This window comes from Megalobrama amblycephala, linkage group LG22 (genome assembly GCF_018812025.1).
Source record: "Megalobrama amblycephala isolate DHTTF-2021 linkage group LG22, ASM1881202v1, whole genome shotgun sequence".
NCBI classification, from domain to species: domain Eukaryota; kingdom Metazoa; phylum Chordata; class Actinopteri; order Cypriniformes; family Xenocyprididae; genus Megalobrama; species Megalobrama amblycephala.
In genome coordinates this window covers 6,641,110-6,656,107 of record NC_063065.1, presented here as the reverse complement: position 1 = coordinate 6,656,107, position 14,998 = coordinate 6,641,110, and the positions used below count along the sequence as shown (strand labels likewise).

The 14,998-nt window shown below is 33.3% G+C and overlaps 2 long non-coding RNA genes across 5 annotated transcripts; one reads left to right on the top strand and one right to left on the bottom strand.

Annotated features, from left to right (window-relative positions):
• Window positions 1-4,694: 4,694 nt before the first annotated feature.
• LOC125258265 lies at window positions 4,695-13,070 on the top strand. Of its 4 annotated transcripts, XR_007182569.1 has the most exons (5): window positions 4,695-5,262; window positions 7,074-7,225; window positions 9,664-9,790; window positions 10,648-11,844; window positions 11,951-13,067. It is a non-coding gene; the product is annotated as an uncharacterized LOC125258265 (long non-coding RNA). The 4 variants fall into 4 exon arrangements; XR_007182567.1 differs by lacking the exon at window positions 4,695-5,262 and having other exon boundaries at window positions 6,651-7,225; window positions 11,948-13,070; XR_007182568.1 differs by lacking the exon at window positions 4,695-5,262 and having other exon boundaries at window positions 6,651-7,225; window positions 9,677-9,790.
• On the bottom strand, window positions 7,074-8,071 carry LOC125258266. Its single transcript, XR_007182570.1, has 2 exons — window positions 7,393-8,071; window positions 7,074-7,318 (listed from the first exon to the last, which is right to left on the bottom strand). It is a non-coding gene; the product is annotated as an uncharacterized LOC125258266 (long non-coding RNA).
• Window positions 13,071-14,998: the final 1,928 nt, after the last annotated feature.

Below are 14,998 nucleotides of genomic sequence, written 5' to 3'. Positions count from 1 at the left end.
TCTTTCTGTGTCTTACCCTCTCGCTTGAGGGTGTCAATGATGGCCTTCTGGACAGCAGTCAGGTCGGCAGTCTTACCCATGATTGCGGTTTTGAGTAATGAACCAGGCTGGGAGTTTTTAAAAGCCTCAGGAATCTTTTGCAGGTGTTTAGAGTTAATTAGTTGATTCAGATGATTAGGTTAATAGCTCGTTTAGAGAACCTTTTCATGATATGCTAATTTTTTGAGATTTTGGGTTTTCATGAGCTGTATGCCAAAATCATCAGTATTAAAACAATAAAAGACCTGAAATATTTCAGTTGGTGTGCAATGAATCTAAAATAAATGAAAGTTTAATTTTTATCATTACATTATGGAAAATAATGAACTTTTATCACAATATGCTAATTTTTTTAGAAGGACCTGTATTCATACGAATTAGCCACCAATTCGTTAAAACGTAAAATAGTTACGAATTGCCATGAGAGTGTTGGTCCCGTTGTACATACTTAACATGCATTCTTGTGTTACTGTGGTATTATTAACAAACCTTACATTAGTACTCAAGGGGGTAAGAGTTACGCTATCTATGCCATTAAACCAGATTTGATGTTATTCAGGTAGCTAGCTATAAAAATCAAATGTTTAACTAACTTGCTTAGCAATATTCTTTTCAAACTGATATGCTGCCTTCACGTACTATCGGAAATGTGATAATTCCCACTTCTGAAGTCGTGATTACGAGCTCATCACATTCAAATTTCAAAATGGAAGGATGTTCATGTGCAATTTTTACCAAGGAAACTCGTGTTTACGATAATTACACAGCTCCCCTAGTGACAACGCTAAGAATGCAATGTTTGCTTGTGTTGCACAATGAATTGTGTTTGGACGTGTTTTTAAAATAGCATTGCTGGAAGCATTTACATCGACTTACTTGCGTAGATGATGTTTCTGTCCTGAGTGAATCCTGAACAGCATTAATACAGCATCATTGAAGGGTCAGCTAGGGTGTATTTTCTGTTGTTATTTTTTTAGTTTGTCAGTTTTCTCAAAATGCTATGTATCCAAATGTACTGCTTTAACTCATGTGGTTAATGCCAATCAAATGAATATGATTGTTTATTCTCTCTGCAGTCTGCACATTGCCCTGTCAGCTATCACGAGAATGTCTTAATATGCAGTTGGGCTGTTTTGCAAGGAGCATTTACAGGAATGTATTGCCTTATATATAGACGTTGTTGTTGTCTAATAACAATTGAAAATAATTACAAAAAATACACATTTTATACAGATTCACACATGTAAGAAACCTGATGGATCCTGGTTAGTCAACCAGCTAACCAACTGTCAGACTACATGGTTTTGGTGATGACTTTTGTGGAATGCATTAAGATGTCCATTTCTGTGGGAAACACTATGAGAAGTTCTTTGTCATGAGCATTTACCTAACTGAATAAAGACTATGAAATTAATGACTGATTTTATTTTCACGATTGATTTTCTCAATGCTCTTGACCTGTGATGTGACCCTTTATAACTACGCTCAAAAAAATGAATTGTTGGATTTACTTAAAAAATAAGGGTCAAGTGGTTCCACGCAACAATATTGAGTAATTTGTACAAAAAACTATTTAGTTGAATGAACAAAAGAAATTCAAGTAAAGCTGACAAAATTTCTTTGAGTAAATACAAATCATTTGAATGTCACTGTTACATAATATTTATATGTGCACTTTACTTAATGTTACGTTGATTACATAAGGTGAACACTTTTTTTTTTGAATAATCATTTAACCCTTATAGGGTCTTTGGGGTCTGCACAGACCCCAAACGACGTTTGCTCAATTAAAACAAATGTTCTCTTTGTCCAAATGACATGAAACTTTGTACAGTTGTTAACACTTTCTAGATCTACAAAGAAAAAAAAAATTGGAGTGATATCTTGTTTTTATGTTAGTGTAAAAAAAAGGGTCACACTCAGGGTCTTCGGGGTCTCCACAGACCCCAGACAACAAAATGTAATTTTGTAACAAAATAATTGTTTTTTAAAAAACAAATGTAATTTTACTCTGTTTATTAATGTTTTTACTTCATATTTGTGCAGTTTTTGGAGGATTTGTCATATCTTTTAAATTTATATAAATAAATAAATAAATATTTTTTTATACAAAAACAGCTTATTATGTAAAATTCACTTTATAAAAGACCCACATTTCTAACTTTCATTCATGGGCATAACATGGATAATTTGACATGGTTTAGTGTAAGATTTTTGCCTACCTTTTGGAAAATGCAGTTTTAAAAGTAAAAAAAATATCACTTTTACCAGGAGATGGCTGCAGAGCTCCACTATTTCCTATGTGCTATTTGACAGACGGAAAGACATCTTTTCACAGGTATTTTTCAGTTGGATTTATATCTAAATATTATGAAATCACAATTATGACAATAAAAGACAATAAAAATGACTTTTTGTCAAAGTTTAGCATTTTATTGTACTGAAAAAAAAAACAAGTTTTTCAAAAATGTTGATTTTGAGGATGAATATTGTCCATTTTCTAAGTGGAGTCTCATCATAATGTAACAATATTGAAAAACTGATTTTTTTCATTACAAAAAATACTAAACTTTGACAAAAAGTAGGCTTTATTGTTATAATTGTGATTTCAGAATATTTAGATATGAATCCAACTGAAAAAAACTTATGAAAAGATGTCTTTCAGTCAGTCAAATAACACATAGCAAATAGTGGAGCTCTGCAGCCATCTACTGGTAAAAATGATAGTTCTTTTTACTTTTATAACTGCATTTTCCAAAAGATGGGCAAAAATCTTACACTAAACCATGTCAAATTATCCATGTTATCCCCATGAATGAAATTTAGAAATGTGAGTCTTTTATAAAGTGAATTTTACATAAAAAGCTGTTTTTGTACAAAAACCTATTTTAAAAAATATTTTTAAATTTATTTATATAAATTTAATAAATATGATAAATCCTCCAAAAACTGCACAAACATGGAGTAAAAACATTAATAAACAGAATAAAATTACATATTTTGTTACAAAATTGCATTTTGTTGCCTGGGGTCTGTGGAGACCCCGAAGACCCTGAGTGTACTTCCCAAACGAAGACCGCACAAGGGTTAAATAAAAAGGATACAACATATCAGAATGCAGCCCCTCACCCCAAAATGCACTCAAAAAATAACTAATTGATCAAACTCAATTGAATTGAGAGCAGGAATTTCATCCTATAAACATGCTTATATGAGTGCGCACAGCCTAAACACAGGCGACACTCTTCTGCATGATGGTAACCACAAAATTCCAAAACATTACAGAAACTACTCTAAATGTCCAACATAACTTAACATTAAACACTAACATAAACTAACAACATCTTTCCCTTTACTGAAAAACACATAAAATAACACTTTAATCCCTAAATTTACTCTCCTAATGCAGTCCCTTGCAAAGCATGCTGGGAACTACGGATCCACTGCACAGTTAGTTATGTCAACAATAATGTGTACGTTTCACACAGCAATGTTAAGTTGACTGAACAAACACTTACTAAGCTGACAATACTCAATTTTAGTAGAAACAACACAGTTAAATTACGTTCATGTAGTTACATGAGTTTTTTAAGTAATGTGAACAAGGGTGGTTTGAGTGAAACTAACAACAGTGAAAGTTCATTTTTTTGAGTGTACAAATTCCATGTAGCCTTGCTTAATGTTCTCATAAAAAAAGATGCCTAAAAATGAATACTTTGCTTCTCTGCAAATATTTAATTAACATAATATTAATTTCTCACTAGAAATGACATTAGAAGTGGAAAAAATGTAGGCTACATTTACACAAACTGACCAGAAACCGCAACTTTCAGACGCCATCTTTCTTTTTCTAGCTCAACTGTCACAGAATGGAAAGCAGGATTGTGGGATATCAAATGCAGCGAAAGATACATCTACCCCGCCTTCAAAAATCAATCAGATGAAGGTATTTCAGGAGACAGGAAGTGAAGCTAACATTGGATTTGGACGTGCCTTGATGCCTTCCTACCCTGGAATGCATCCTCCGTTTTCGGACACAACCACGGTCAAGATGATCTGCTGAAGTTCAAACTGAGCATCACAATGGGGAATAAAGATGATTTAAGTGACTTTGAACATGGTCTGGTTGTTGGTGCCAGATGGGCTGGTCTGAGTGTTTCAGAAACTGCTGATCTACTAGGCTTTTCATGCACAACCATCTCTAGGGTTTACAAAGAATGGTCTGAAAAAGAGAAAATATCCAGTTCTGTGGGTGAAAATGCCTTGTTGATGTCAGAGGAGAATGGCCAGACTGGATCGAGCTGATAGAAAGGCAACATTAAAATAAGCACTCGTTACAATTGAACCGAGGTCTGCAGAAGAACATCTCTGAACACACAACACACCCTTGAAGCAGATGAGCTACAGCAGCATCGTCCACTCCTGGAAAATGAGGCTACAATTTGCACGGGCTCACCAAAATTAGATAATACAAGATTGGAAAAACGTTGCCTGGTCTGATGAGTCTGATTTCTGCTGCATCATTCAGATGGTAGGGTCAGGATTTGGTGTAAACAACATGAAAGCATGGATCCATCTTGCCTTGTATCAACGGTTCAGGCTGCTGCTGGTGTAATGGTGTGGAGGATATTTTCTTGGCACACTTTGTGCCCCTTAGTACCAATTGAACATCATTTAAACACCACAGCCTACCTGAGTATTGTTACTTTATGACCACAGTGTACACATCTTCTGATGGATACTTCCAGCAGGATAACACGACATGTCACAAAGCTCAAATCATCTCAAACTGATTTCTTGAACATGACAGAATTTTTTTTTTTTTGAGTCAGTGACATTTTCAGCACTATTCTTTTTTTCTTGGTACTATTAGATAAAAAGTGTTCAAAAGTTTGTTTTTTTGGCTTTTAATGTAATCCACTGAAATGTGAGATTTCTCTAAACCTTCTGTTATTGTCCGGTTTCACTTCCTGTCTCGCAGCATCTGCAGTTGATCCCGAAGTTTCTTGAAAGTTTTTGTACGGCTCTTTATCACTGTGTGTATCTATAACCTCCTAAGTCACCGAAGCAATAATAATCTCCTGTATCTTCAGCCTGGACTCCACTGATGATCAGATGGAAATTCTTACCAGATCCACTTCCACTAAATCGAGATGGGGTAGAGGAATATCGGACATCTCCTTCATAGATGAGGAGTTTAGGAGCTTCTCCTGATTTCTTGAGGTACCAGCTAAGACAATATTTACTATTACACCATTTACCAACATCAAGACTGGTTTGACATTTGATTGTAAATGATTGTCCTGGTTGAACCGTCTTCTCTGAAGGGCTCTGAGTCACTTGCACTTGACTGGAAACTGTAAACAATAATTATTGAGACGTGTTCAAAAAGTACAAAACATAAAAAAGCATAACAAGGAAAAGTGGAGTAAATCTGATGAGAGATGAAAGTTACCTAAAATCGGTGACCACAGAATGATGGTGAGAAAAATGAAAAGTGCCATTTTTGTGGTTTTATGAGTAAAGCAGGTCATGGTTAAGAGGTTAAAGTCAGGATTATATAGCGGACACAACTGCTCCACTCAAATGACAATGCAAATTATGTTGTTTCCATGGAAATAATCATCAGTGGACCAACATAAATCTGTGATTAAAGTTAATGCATCTATAACAATATAAATTCTATATAAAAACTATACGTCAAAGTACCTTCCAACATCAGCTCATAATATAAAGAATAATGAAGGCCAAAGAAAGATTAGTATGTTTCCGGCATGAAATAAATGACTTTTTTTTTCTTCAGAATTGTGAAATATAAACTCGCAATTGCGAGAAAAATACATTTTTATAGTTTATATCTAACAAAAATACAAAAAAGAGGTCAGAATTGCGAGAGAAAAAGTCGCAGTTACCTTTTTGTTTTTTATTCAGTGGCGGAAATAAACTTCCATAACTAGTGCAACAGTATTGACCTAAAAAATATAAAAAGACAAGTATTAATCAAGTAATTCAAGTTATATCATAAATGTATCTAATTTCATGTGTAACAGTTTTCTGTTAGTATACAACAGAAATTTAAATCTCATAGTTTGATCATGCAGTCAAACATGGGTCACATTTAAAAAAAAATTATTTTTAAAACATGGATTTATAAGAATATATGACAAAATTACATGAGAAAATATAATAGGTTATTAAAATAAATAAGGTAAAGTTTTATTAATTGTTGCTGTTTAGTAATCTACTTTTTTTACTAATAATTATTGTAGTATGTATGTACAATATTAATGTAAGAATATTTTGTGCAATATATAATTTTTTATAAGGCAAACAAGTCAGTATTTAGCATGACAGTTAAATAGATTTTGTTTTAAATAATGTGTTGTGTGTAATGGTGTTTATTTCTTCAGAAAGTAAGTCAATATTTAGTATTTAAAAGATGTTAGTGTGAATAAAGAGATTAAAAAACTATTTTCATTGAGGAACAGCTCAGTAAAAAGTATTAAAAATCACATCATAAATAGCATATACTACACTGTAGAAAATTTGTTTCTTTTGTCAAATCAACTTAAATAATTAATGTGGTTCAGATAACAATATTTTGAGTTTCTGTTGATTAAACCAATTGCCTTCATTGCATTAACTCAAATTTTTAATTTCAGTGAACTCAAAATTTTAAGTTAAACCAACAATTCTTTTTTTTACAGTGTACCATCTCTCAATGATCTGTAATTAGAATGAGATTCACTAACGAAGATCTAGATCTAATCTCAGCTTCACTAGCACATTGAATAAATAAATATCTAAAACAAACTGTAAATTGTACTATAATTGTATACTGCATTGAGCGTGTTATTGTGCAGATTCACTTCCTCCCCGTCAGCACCTGCAGTGTGTATCGGTGTGAAACAGACTGAGGGAGGTTTTTGTACGACTCTTTATCACTGTGTGTACACATATTTGTTGTCAATCTTGTGTATGGTCATACAGTAATATTGTCCTTCGTCTTCTTTCTGGACTCCACTGATGGTCAGATTGAAGTCAGTGTGAGCGCCATTGCCGCTGAATCTAGATGGGACGTTTGTGTGACGTTCGCGTATGTAATAAATGAGGAGTTTGGGAGCATGTCCAGGTTTGTGCTGGTACCAGGACACACAGTTCCTCCAGAGACTACAGTCAGCAACAGGTGAGTTGGTTTTGCAGTTTATTTTGACCGTTTCATCAAGTTGAGAGGTTTGGACTTGAGGAGTTTGAGTAACTGTCACTTGTCCATTTGAGCCTGTAAAAGACAGATGATTGGAAATCTCTTCAGCATAATGTCTAAATATATAAAACAGTCTTTATTTGACCTACCTTGAACACCAATGATCGATATGCAGATGGAAATGATGACAAACATAGTTGTTGTCTGCTGTACTGTCATTAAGAGTACATCAAACACTAAACTGACAAGGTTATAAAGACAAGTAAAGCACTGAGACTAGTTCTGTCAATGCAAATGATCTTAATACTTTGCTTACATTGGGTGAAGTGGATGCGTTTCCATGTGGATGAAGTTCAGCGTAAGTTTAGTGTATCGCAAAGATCACGTGCAAGAGAAAACGTGTGAAGAGGAGCTACCTTGTCTGACTCTTTTGTTGGTGTTAGTTACCTAACTACCTAATTTACTTTATTCAAGTTTAGATTTAGGGTATGTTTACACGACAAAGACGTACTAAAAACGGAAAAATGCTTTCTTTGTACAGATGACAACGTTATTAAAACGATCCCCGTTCACACGAATCCACGAAAACGCTGTATTACACATGCCAGACAAGTAGTTGGCGATGTCACTTTGTAAAGAAAGACTACGCGCCTGCGCATAAGCATTCTTTTACAACGCACAAGCCACTGTTTTTATAGTTTACTGCACTTTGATATTCTTCTCGTTATTTCCGTATAGCGGATAATAAATCTGAAGTCTCGCACATTCACAGAAAACACGTTGAAAAATAAGGTGGATAGACTAAGTGTACGTTTACACGACAACGATATGGTTAAAATGGATAAGTTTTACCTTTGAGTTTTCCGCGTACAGATGACACCACGGTCAAAATGATCTCCATTCACACAAATCCGTGAAAACGACTAAAAACGTTGTATTGGTCATTAGATGGCAATGAAACACTAGACTGAACATGTAATGTCATCGTTTTCACGGATTCGCATTTTTGTTGTTTACACGGAGACCGTTTTCAAAACCTTTGAAACACTTTTTCAAGAGTTTGTGTTTTCAGGCACCCAAACCGCCGTTGTCGTGGAAATGAACGCATAAAACGCATGAAAAGTTTTCCGTTTTTATTTGAAAGCGGTGTTGTGTAAACGGCTCCTTAGTCCTGTGTTATGTAATCAGGTTGATTTAGTCCCATTAAATACTTCTGATTTGAGTAAAATAAGTTAATTCAGATGCTACCACATGAAGCACATTTTTAGGTTATCTGACAAAATAAATAAATAAATAAAAACATGTAGGTACCTGAAAAATAAATGTTTAATTATAATGAAAGGCTGACAAAGTATTTTAATACTGAAGATATTTTGAATAGATGCCATTGTTTTAATATACTATTAATATAGCCTATATGAGAACAAATATCAGAAAAAAATGTATTAACATTATTTAATTAATTGATCACAATTATTTATGTTATTGAGTTACAATATTAAGTTACAGATGAGCATCTGTTGAACTATTTACCATATATTTAACTTAATATTAAAACTAAAATATATAATAAATATAATTCTGCAATTTAGGGTACATTTCTTGTCCATTGATGATGTGTATTTTTTTTTTTAAACAATACTAAAAAAAGAATATATATATATATATATATATATATATATATATATATATATATATGAATATATAAGAATATATATATATATATATATATATATATATATGAATTCTTCAGAAATATCGATCCTTAAGGGAAAGCATATTATAATCTGACAAAAATATTTTCTGCACCCATGTTGTTTGTAAATTACAGATTTTGTAGTGTCTGTTTTTGAATTGAATTTGTTTTCTTGAGTTAAAAACAAATGAATAAAAAAATCAAAATTATAAATATTCCATGTATTTATAATGTCCACTTTTGAAAAATATATTTTTTAGTAAATATCTTATAGCTCATGTCCACAAACGTTCTGTCAACTATATTGCTGAACAAACAACCCCCTACAACTAAAAAATTTTACTTGTTATGAACTGTTTTACATTTTAAGCTATTTATTATTATTAATACAATATATAACAATTAATATTATTAATAATATATTTTAGTATTTAATAATTTTATTAAATATTTTATTATTATTTAATAATGTATTATTATTATATATTTTTACATTGTAATTATGCTCCTTCTCATATCCTTCAGGTTATTTATATTTATTATATTTTATATCCACACAGGTTGGAGGTTTGCGTAACAATTTTTTCAAATTTTTTTTTTATTCTTCATCAGCTGGAAAAAAAAAAATCGTTCTGAAAGTGATTCCAACAATATTTTTCCTCTGTGCCTTTATCGTTATAGTTGTGGACTCTGCTATTTTAGAACTATATCTTTATCATTATAGTTATCATCCTTAGTGTGAACGGACCTTTAAACATGATGAGCTCACATGAAGCCAGGCAATCCTGATGCTTCCCAGTAGGTCCTGCTCTCTCCTGGGAATGAAGCCATATCTGAGTCCCCTATGACAGGTAGGAGTCGCATGCCTCATTTATTTATGAATCTAAAATCGAGCTCCCTTTGGGGCAGTGAACATCTGGCACCGGTGCTGTTCTATTCTGGGAGTAACAGAATCACTCCACCCTGCTCATGCAAATATAACTTTCATTTCTCATTTTTACACAAACAGGTTCATTGGTTAAAATGCATTGGACTGAAACACTATAACAGATGTATGTTTTGAATTATTTTTTACTTGAAGGCTGCAGTTTTTCTATTTGAATGTTTTAAAATATAATTTTTCATGTGAATTTTCAGCATCATTTCTCCAGTCTTCGGTGTCACATGATCCTTCAGAATGTAAGATCTTTTTTTCAAAAAAAGGAAAGCAATTAATATTTTCAACAAAAATATTTATTTTAACATTAAAACCATTAAACAATGATGCATTAAACTGATCAAAAGTGAGAGTAAAGACATTTATATATAATAAATGCTGTTCTTTTGAACTTTCTATTCATCAGAGAATCCTGGAATAATGTATCACGGTTTCCACAAAAATATTAAGGAGCAAAAATTATTTTCAAAATTGATAATAATAAGAACTATTATCAATAACTGAGCACCAGAATAATAACAGAATAATTCACAGAAATAAATTACATTTTAAAATATATTCAAATAGGAGATAGTTATTTTAAAATATAATAATATTTCACAATATTTCTGTTTTTGCTGTATTTTTGATCAAAAAAATGCAGCCTTGGTGAGCAGAAGATACTTCTTTTATAAACATTAAAACTCTTATTCCAAACTTTTGACTGCCAATGTACACTTTATTAATTTTTTATTTATTTTTTTGTCAATTGTTTGTGATTAAAAATGCCAGGTTCATTGTGACAACATGCCCCAGTAGCAATCAATGACATGTAATGGTGTTGTGAATTAACTCACAAAACACGTTCACATCATTTTTGGTGGGATTCACCAGTGTTGGGTAAGTTACTCTAAAAAATTAATTACTAGCTACTCATTACATCTTCAACAGTGTAATTACATTACTACTATACTAATTACTCTCTCTAAAAAGTATTGCATTACATATTACTATTACTTTCTAAATCCCATATCAACCTCGACCAGATGAACAATACAAGGATAGACATAAAACCGCTCCTTTATTGTTTTAAATAGAATTGATATACAGTATTTAATGCAATTACACCAGAAGAAAAATTAAAAGTAATCCATTACTTTACTTTTTCAAGGGAAAAGTAATTAAATTACTGTAATGTAATGCATTACACCCAACACTGGGATTCAAACATGAAGGAGCCAGCTCATGTACTGCCACTAGATGGCAGTAGAATACAGAATTCCACAGCTTCCGTCTCCATGGCAACCACACCTTTGACATCATTCTCTGATGGAAACATTTGTGTGTGTGTGTTTTTACTTATATTCTTATTTGTGGTCTTGTATTTGCTTTTGGGATTTTAGTCTTTTCTGTCTTTTGTTTGCTTGATTTTCTTTTGTCACTTAATTAGTATGCAATCAGACAGACACAAAACTGCTCCAAAACGTTTCTTTGCTTTCACCCACTTTTCATCTTAACTAAAGAATCCTTCCATCAAGCAATACTGAAACTAAAATGGCAAAGCAAAATATTTTAATATATTTCATAATGCAAAAAAAAAGGCTGACTACACTCGTTTTTGTATGTTTCTCCCAGTAGTTTCCTTTTCATCTTTTGTTTTTTTTTTTCTCCTACAAGTTCAGTTGTTTTCTAACTTCTCTTATTGCCTGTATTACCACTAGGTGGCCTCAGTAAACTTCCAAGAGTGATGTAAAATGCCTTAAAACTATCAATATCAATATATAGAATACAAAATAATAAGTGTGTGTATGCATGTATACGAGCTTATGTGTGTTTATGCATATATTCACACACATTTTCCCTGTATATTATACTCTTTGTTTTGTTTCCTGTATTTTAAAACATTATAGGCTAACTGAGAAGAGTGAGCAGAAAGTTATGAAGAATATCCACTGTAAGAAAAGAGCTGCTGCATCACAGCTTTATTAGGTATCTATTTTGTTTTCTTTCCTTGAAATATTAATAGATAATTATTTGATTGTATTCTCTTAATAAAGCACTTTAAAACAAGCACCTTTTGTCATCATTTCAGCAGAAGTACAAGAGGAACTTCAGAGTCTGTACAGGCAAAAATCGACTTTGACAAAGAGAGACCTTGGAGTTATAAAGGTTGAGAGCCACTGATCTAGAACAATCTACTGCCACAGCTTCAGGCTACATTGGCCAGCATGTAATAATTAAATTTTCCAAGCAAAACAGCCTTTGGGCTGAATATCATTTCAATATTCATTGTACAGGTACAACAAGATCAGTTAAAGTTACTGGATGTTCTCTTCTAGTTGCCAACAAATTTTCAATTTCTTTTCAGGCAACAGTAATGAACTGTGATAGCGACAATTGCTTTTCCTTCCTTTGCTATTTAACATTTTTTTCATACATGTCATTTCAAAAATTACGTTGTCATGCATAATTTGGTATGTTTAATTCAGAGCTGCTTGTCTGGAGCTTTAGGCTACTTCAGCTGGAATGGTGTCTTTTCTTTATTTCTTCTATTTCTTCAAATGGCACATACTAAAATAGCTGGTAATAATATTATTCTTGGAAATAAAAAGAAAATGAAATTTCACCTGTTTATTATGTTCTCAGACTCATTTAAGAAGCTTCCTGGAGACAAAACAACAGAACTGTGTAGATTTGAAAGCCTTAAAATGTTCCCAGAGTGCAAAATCAATGAACACATCTAAAAGCATTTACCTTAGACCTTATACGTAATGTCTGAAACAAACATTCAAATAATGTGCACCATCTGCATTAATGTCAGCTTTAGCTGTGGCCAAATCTGTTGTCGCAATGTCCCAACCTGTGTGAAGGCAAATTCAAGGGCTCCCTGAAATGGTTTTAAAATGCCAGTGCGGGCATTAAGGCACTTCAGTTCGTGCAGAAGAGCTGCTTTACTGTCATCAGAATCCTGAGAGAGCAGTTTGAGAGGTGGAGATAAGACAGGATACTGTACACAGGCCACAGAAAACCTCGCTCCTCACCTCTCCTTTATGGCAAGTGTAAATCCTGATTGCCTGCAGCACACTTCCCTTATTCATCCTCAAAGTGTTATATATGAAGAAGATTTTATACTAGATGTTTGTCTGACATTACCTTTATAATATAAGTTTAATATTAAGATTTCTAATATGTTTGTTACACAGCTCTCTGGAATAATTGATTTGGTCAATCACGCCATCCAGTGGTCTAATATTGAAGGTGCAGTAAGCGATTTCTGAGAAACGAAGTCACCAAAAAAAAAAAAAAAAAAAAACACGCCCCTACCCAAAAGGATCACGCTTCTATCTTGATAGCTCCGCCCCCAAATTCAAAACAAGCTATGCAACACAGGCACCTCCCCCCTTATCATTGTATATGCCCCTTACTGCTGATTAGCTAAAAGTGTTTTGGTGCTCAGTCCGATCCACTTTCAACAGCATTTCTCAGAAATCGATTCCTGCATTTTTCAAGGTGCCCTCGAATGAAAAATTGAATTTATCTTGGCATAGTCAAATAACAAGAGTTCAGTACATGGAAATGACATACAGTGAGTCTCAAACTCCATTGTTTCCTCCTTCTTATATAAATCTCATTTGTTCAAAAGACCTCAGAAGAACAGGCGAATCTCAACATAACACCGACTGTTACGTAACAGTCGGGATCATTAATATCTACGCCCCCAATATTTGCATATGCCAGCCCATGTTCCCAACATTATGAAAGGCATTAGACAAGTGCAGCCAGTATTAACGTCTGGATCTGTGCACAGCTGAATCATCAGACTAGGTAAGCAAGCAAGAACAATAGCGAAAAATGGCAGATGGAGCAATAATAACTGACATGATCCATGATTACATGATATTTTTAGTGATATTTGTAAATTGTCTTTCTAAATGTTTCATTAGCATGTTGCTAATGTACTGTTAAATGTGGTTAAAGTTACCATCGTTTCTTACTGTATTCACGGAGACTAGAGAGCCGTCGCTATTTTCATTTTTAAACACCTGCAGTCTGTATGATTCATAAACACAACTTCATTCTTTATAAATCTCTCCAACAGTGTAGCATTAGCCATTAGCCACGGAGCATAGCCTCAAACTCATTCAGAATCAATGTTAACAATATAACAGTATACAATACTCACATAATCCGACGCATGCATGCCGCATGCATGACGAACACTTTGTAAAGATCCATTTTGAGGGTTATATTAGCTGTGTACACTTTGTTTATGCACTGTTCAAGGCAAGCGTGAGCTCCGGGGGCGTGGAGCACGAGAATTAAAGGGCCAGTAGCCCTGAATCGGCTCATTTATAATGATGCCCCAAAAAAATTAATTAAAAAACATCTATGGGGTATTTTGAGCTGAAACTTCACAGACACATTCAGGGGACACCTTAGACTTATATTACATCTTTTTTTTTTTTTTAAAGTTCTAGGGCACCTTTAAACTGTTCTGATACTTTTGTCACACTGTGTACATGCTCTTTCTCGTTTCATGCAAATGCAACTGATGCCATCTTGTGTCTTAGTTATGAATTATAGTGAAAATTACCTCAGAGAACTTCAGTATTAATATTACTGTATATTGTTGCAGTGTTTGTGTTGTTGCCGATTATTTTGTACATTTGTAAGTGACAATTTTTCTTAGCAGAGTATTTAAAGGTGCCATAGAACGTCTTTTTAAAAGATGTAATATAAGTCTAAGGTGTCCCCTGAATGTGTCTGTGAAGTTTCAGCTCAAAATACCCCATAGTTTTTTTTTTATTAATTTTTTTTAACTACCTATTTTGAGCCATAATTATATTTGCACCGATTCCTTGTGCGGCCCCGGAGCTCGCGCTTGCCTTAACCAGCATAAACAAAGTTCACACAGCTAATATAACCCTCAAAATGGATCTTTACAAAGTGTTCGTCATGCAGCATGTCTAATCGTGTAAGTATAGTATTTATTTGGATGTTTACATTTGATTCTGAATGAGTTTGATGGAGCTCTGTGGCTAAAGCTAACATTACACACTGTTGGAGAGATTTATAAAGAATGAAGTTGTGTTTATGAATTATACAGACTGCAAGTGTTTAAAAATGAAAATAGCGACAGTCT